The sequence below is a fragment of the Zalophus californianus genome, chromosome 8 (assembly GCF_009762305.2).
Source record: "Zalophus californianus isolate mZalCal1 chromosome 8, mZalCal1.pri.v2, whole genome shotgun sequence".
NCBI classification, from domain to species: Eukaryota; Metazoa; Chordata; class Mammalia; order Carnivora; family Otariidae; genus Zalophus; species Zalophus californianus.
In genome coordinates, this window is record NC_045602.1 from 6,704,502 (window position 1) to 6,710,082 (window position 5,581).

Consider the following 5,581-nt stretch of genomic DNA (forward strand, 5'->3'; position numbering starts at 1 on the left):
ATCAGGGCTGCCCACCACGCCCACCATCTTGGAAGGCCCACCCTCTGGGGAAGTCTTATCCCCCAGCCCCCAGCCACCCTGCACCCCAGCTTACCCATTTGTTCACCTGCCTCCCCTACAAATCTGCATCCTCCATCTTTGCTCGCTCTGCTCCGATCCTAGTAGTTGTCACAGCTCTGATACTCACATTAAATGAATGAATGAATGAATGAATGAATGAACACATCTATGCTCAGTTGTTGGTTTATTGTTGAGTCTCTTCTTAGCAATATCTGCCAACGATGTGACTCAGCAGGCTGCTCCTGAGGCTTGGGGACTCCCAGTTACCTCCAGGACGAGTGTCCAACTGTGTCCTCGACACCACAGACCTCGCTCACCCCCCTCCCTCGACCAGAAGCACAGCGGAGCGGTGAATCTGTGTGGCTCCCGCTTTCGACTCTCCATCCACCCCAGAACACAGACCTTCTCACCACATCTTGGTGCTGACACTTCCCACCGGCTTTTTCAGAAAACAGGAGGCCCGATGTTCTCTACAGATAGCGTCTTACGCCTGCCTGTCAGAAAGGAGGCTTGGGTCTGACTTCCCAGTCATGGCTTAGCACGGCCCCTCTGCTTCGTGACGAGCCGGCCAGAGGTCTGCTGAGGCAGCACCGCCCCCCACACTGCTTTCCCTGGATGGAAGCAGAGTAGCTCTGTGCGGAACAGGACATAGGTGGGGGACACCTTTCATAATCCTTGATAATGTTTCCCAATCACGTGTGACCTTTCCCCTAATTAAGTAGCCTCAATTCTTCATCTTCAAAAAGATCATCAACTGAGCAGGAGAGAAGGGTCTGGAGCATGGAGAAGGCAAGTGGGGAACTGGCTCGGTCCTGCCTCCAGAAAGATCCAGTGGATTTGTGAGCAGTGTTGTTTTAGAGGTGGAGCCAAACATGAAGATTTAGGGCAAATGTCACGTGAGTGCAAAATGTGGCACTTCCCTCCTGGGGCAAATTCCCAATTTCCTGATCAATCACGGACCAGCTCTGAAAATGCTGATTTCCATTAGGAGATAAATCAGAAATTTCAGGGCATCAAGGGAGTGCTCCCTGGGAATAAACTTCTGAAGGAGTGTCATTAAAACTAACAAAAAAGGAAATGGGTTTTCTCCCTCCCTTTTGAAATGACACTGATAACGTTCAAAATTTAAAGAGATTTCCAGAAGCATAGCACGTAACGGGCCATAGGACAGGAGCAGACATGCGGTCATCTGGCCTCTCACGCTGTCCCTGCTTCTCTGCCTGGCCACTCTGTTGCCTCATCTCAGGAAATGAGTAAGGCGAGCCATAATTGCAAGCCAACTTCCACATGCTGCGGTCTTATAAAATCAATTGATTAAAGCAACGAAATACCAGCCAACATTTGCACATTTCTCTCCCTGCTCTCTTGGGTACCACGGACCCAGAGAGGCCATGCGTCTCCCCACTCAGACCCTCCAACCACCCAAAGGTGCCATGTAGCTTGCAAGCCTGGTGGCTGGGCTCTGGATCTCTCAAGGCCAAGGTAGAGTATTCTGGAGGTAAAAGATTTGCGTCAATTAAATAAGTCAATCAACACTTGACATCACTCTTCATTCCAGCGAAAGAAGTATATACATCTGGGTCTTTCTGTTTCTTATGATGGATACCGGCGAATTGGTTATGTCTTTTATTCATTGTCATTTTATTTCTGCTGAGAATAAAATAAATTTGTTCATTTGTTCCTTCAATGAATGTTCATTGAGGACATTTATGTGCTTGGCTGGGGCTAGGCGCTGGGGGCACAACAGTGAACCAGAAACACCAAGCAGATCTGGAAGGAGCTAACTGTGTCTACCGTGTGCCAAGTGCTCACCCAGGTTCTTTATGCCTTGGGGGCATCCTACACAGGGCAGGGTGGGGACTTGATGCAGGAAATGGCCTCTTCTAAGTAAAGGCTTAGGCCACAAAGGTTTTGCAGATCTCAGTCTGAAATGGGAGATCTTCCCGCGAGGCTGGGGAGAGGCAGAGATGGGGGCGGTGTATGGAAACTCTGGTGAGCTCCGGGGGACACACTCGGGCCTGCAGGGGTACTGGAGACTCTTGTGAGGGACTAAGCCTTGAGAGGCAGGCATGGTGCTTGGAAGTCCGGCTGAAGAGGTGAGCAGTGGGCCACTGTCCATCCTCCCAGCATCCCTCCTGACTCCGAGATTTCTTAATGTCCCTCCTCCCCGTCCCCGGAGGCCACTCGGGGAGGATCTCCTCCCTGGAGATATGTAGGAAGAGAAAAGTTAACCAGTTCAGCAGCTCATCTGGAAGCATCAAGTCTGTGATGGTCCCTGAGGGAGACAAGAGATGAATAAGAAAGGCATCTCTCTCCCAGGTGTCTCTGTGGCCTAGCCAGGTGGATGAGACCCCCAGAGGTGTAAGAGCAAAAGAGGGTGCTGCCCCTGCCTGAGGGCGACTGGGGGGGGGGCCTTTCAGAAGTGGGGGTTTGAGAAGCAGCTCAAAGGCCTCCTGTGAACCAGCGGCGAAGAGGCATTCCAGGACCTGAGAGCAGAGGTGCAGGGTCATGGAACCTGGTGACAGAGACCCGGGGGTGACAGCAGGATGGGGGCTTCCAGAGGAAGTCTTACCTCTTTCTGTCAGCTATGGGGAGAGGCGTGGAGCAGGAGAATGGCTGGATCCCAGTTTTGCCAGAAGAAAACGACTCTGGTCCCATTGGTGTATATGGCCTGGCTGGGAGGACACCAGAAGCTCCCCAGAACTGGTGACTTAGAGCCAGCCCCCTGCGTCCTCAAATGGCCAACTGCCACCCTTCATGCCATGCCATCCCTTACGTCTCATTCCATTTGCCCTTAAGGGCCATGGAAGTCCCTCTTTCTGGTGCCCATAGATCCGGGCGAGACAAGGACGTTTTATAACCGGCGTTGTGTTTTTGCTTGTCGCAACATGTCAGTGGAAATCCTTCATAACCGCCCTCACCCCGTTCATAGTTGGCCACGCTGCACCCTTGCCCAGGACAGCCGGGGCTCACCCTGCTCATGCTGTGGCCCTAGGCTCTTTATGTTTCCCCCTGTAGCTCTCACACGTGTCCTGCTTTAGAGACTAAATTATGTGGTCACCCCAGTCTTGGCACCATCGCCTGGAAATCTGGTGCTTGGGTTTGTGGGGCGTAAGAAGGGGGCGTGTGTGTTACACGTGTTTGTCCCCCGTGTGGCCCTGCTTATAAGCTCTCTGGAGAAGAGAAAGACCCGGCCCAGCTCAGTTCTTAATTTCTCAGCCTGGCACAAGCTGGTGTGCACAGACATCGCAAATTTCCCCTTTGCCCAAGAATTGGGCAAAAACTGAAGGAAAAAAGGAGCCATGGACCCCAAATTCTCACAAAGCCTCCAACAATTGGGGTGGGCCTGTCTGGAGTGGCATAAGCACTCATGACCCCAGCACCCCACCCCCAGGCAGGCTGGGGGGTGCAGAGGAAGGGGTCGGGGGGCACTCCTGCTGGGAGCGCCTCCCCCACCGGCTCTGTGGGGGTCTCTGCCCGCAGCGGCCTGGGCTGCCCCACACAGCCAACCCTGCTCCCGGGCAGGCCCCCGCTGAGGCAGCTGAGCCGCTCCAGTCCTGTGCTGCTCGACTGTAACTTGAAAAACGGCACAGAGTGACCTTTAGGGTTCTTCCTCAGCAATACCATTTTATGAGTCTGTACACATGACACACGAAATGTCCAGGCCTAAGAAGACAACAGCCACCACAGGAACTCTGGGAAATGTCCACCGCTTGGGCCTTGGACTTTCACTTGGCACTTCCGGCTGTGTTTCTTCCCTCAGCCAGATGCTCATTAACACCCCCTCCTGATATAACCAGGGGTGTCTGGCTAGAAGCCTCCGTGGGCCTCGGAACCCTCTGGGGGCTGCTCAGAGCAGACCTATGCGTCCCCAGAACTGATTCGGCAGGCTTGGGGTGCGGCCCGAGAATTCACATTCCCAAGAAGTTCCCAGGGATGACACTGAAAGCGACTGCCCAGGGCCGGGAGACACGTCGTTCTGCCTCTGGACGCTGCCCTGCCTGCCCGGGGCCACCGCGGTCCCTCTGCTGCGGGAGCTTCCAGAACTCTGCGGGGAAAGCGGCCCGGCACCAGCTGTGCAGGTGGGGCTCTGGGGGAGGGAGCATCTGAGGAGGGTCCACCTTGGGGGCCAGGAAAGACTTTAGAGGACATGACATCAGAGGCTGAAGGATAAAAAAGGCCAGGCCATGAAAGGGGGGGGGAAATGAAGGGAATCCCTTGGGAGCAAACCCCTCTCCCCCCAGCCCCAGCACCCATGAGAACTTGCACACACCTGTGGGAAGAGCAGGTGGTCACCGCCGGGGCTGGAAAGTGGGCCAGGGCAGACCCTGCTGGGCCTTCAGGCCAGTCAGAGCGAGCCAGGACATCATCCAGAAGGTGGCGGGTGGGGGAGCTGCGAGGGACCAGAGGGGCCAGACTGACGACCAGACCTAGGCCAGGGCAGCAGTGACTTCCCAGAGGGAGCAGTCCTGGGACAAGGCAGGCCCAGGGATCCAGGACTGAGATGGGGTGGGTGGTCCCTAGTTCAGGCTGCTGTAACAACATAGCATAGACTGGGTGGCTTACAAGACAAATATTTCTTTCTCACCTTTCTGGAGGCTGCAAGTCCAAGATCAAGGCAGCGGCAGACTCAGGATCTGGTGGGAGCTCTCAGGCTGGTTTGCTTGGGGTCGAGGCAGCACTCTCTGGTGTCTCTTCTTATCGAGACACTAATCCTATCCTGGGGCCCACCCTCATGACCTCATCTGACCCTAATCACCTCCCAAAGACCCACCTCCGAATACCATTGCATTGGAGATGAGGGTTTCCACATCCGAATCCGGGAGGACACAAACATTCAGTCCGCAGCAGGACACATGGGAGAAAAGTCAGGGCTGGTATTTACTTACATTTCCAAAGGCCTGTAGTTGGAAAGAAAACACTGTTATTGAAGAAAAATCATGATATCTTTGAGAAATCCCGTGCTGTCTTTGCCCGTCCATCGCTGATGATGCAATTTCTGGTAGGCCACACATCACCTCTAAATACAATTTTCTCTCCAGAAGCAAACGCAAGGGCGGTGCCGTTAGTTAAAAATTAAAAACAGGGGCGCCTGGGTGGCTCAGTCGTTAAGTGTCTGCCTTCAGCTCAGTCATGATCCCGGGGTCCTGGGATCGAGCCCCGCATCGGGCTCCCCGCTCCGCAGGGAGCCTGCTTCTCCCTCTGCCTCTGCCTCTCCCCCTGCTTGTGCACTCTTGCTCTCTGTCAAATAAATAAATAAAATCTTTAAAATAATAATAATAAAAATTAAAATTAAACAACAAAACGAAACTCAGACCATGTGAGTTTTTTAGAAAGCAATCAATTACCGGTTTCCTCTTGATCTCCATGGGATCAAATAGCAATTGGTATCATTCCCTGACGGTCAAAATCCACTCGTGAATGGTCACACACGTCTGTGCTTGGCTCTGGATGTCCTGCACTTCTGTATCAGCTCCATATTCTGTAACCTTCCTTTTTACTCAGGATTCCTTGCTTGGCC

At 53.5% G+C, this 5,581-nt stretch overlaps 1 long non-coding RNA gene across 1 annotated transcript; it reads right to left on the bottom strand.

Moving 5' to 3' along the window:
• Positions 1–2,741: 2,741 nt before the first annotated feature.
• LOC113937014 lies at positions 2,742–5,086 on the bottom strand. The gene is made up of 4 exons (XR_003524455.1): positions 4,950–5,086; positions 4,649–4,723; positions 4,334–4,453; positions 2,742–4,223 (listed from the first exon to the last, which is right to left on the bottom strand). It is a non-coding gene; the product is annotated as an uncharacterized LOC113937014 (long non-coding RNA).
• Positions 5,087–5,581: the final 495 nt, after the last annotated feature.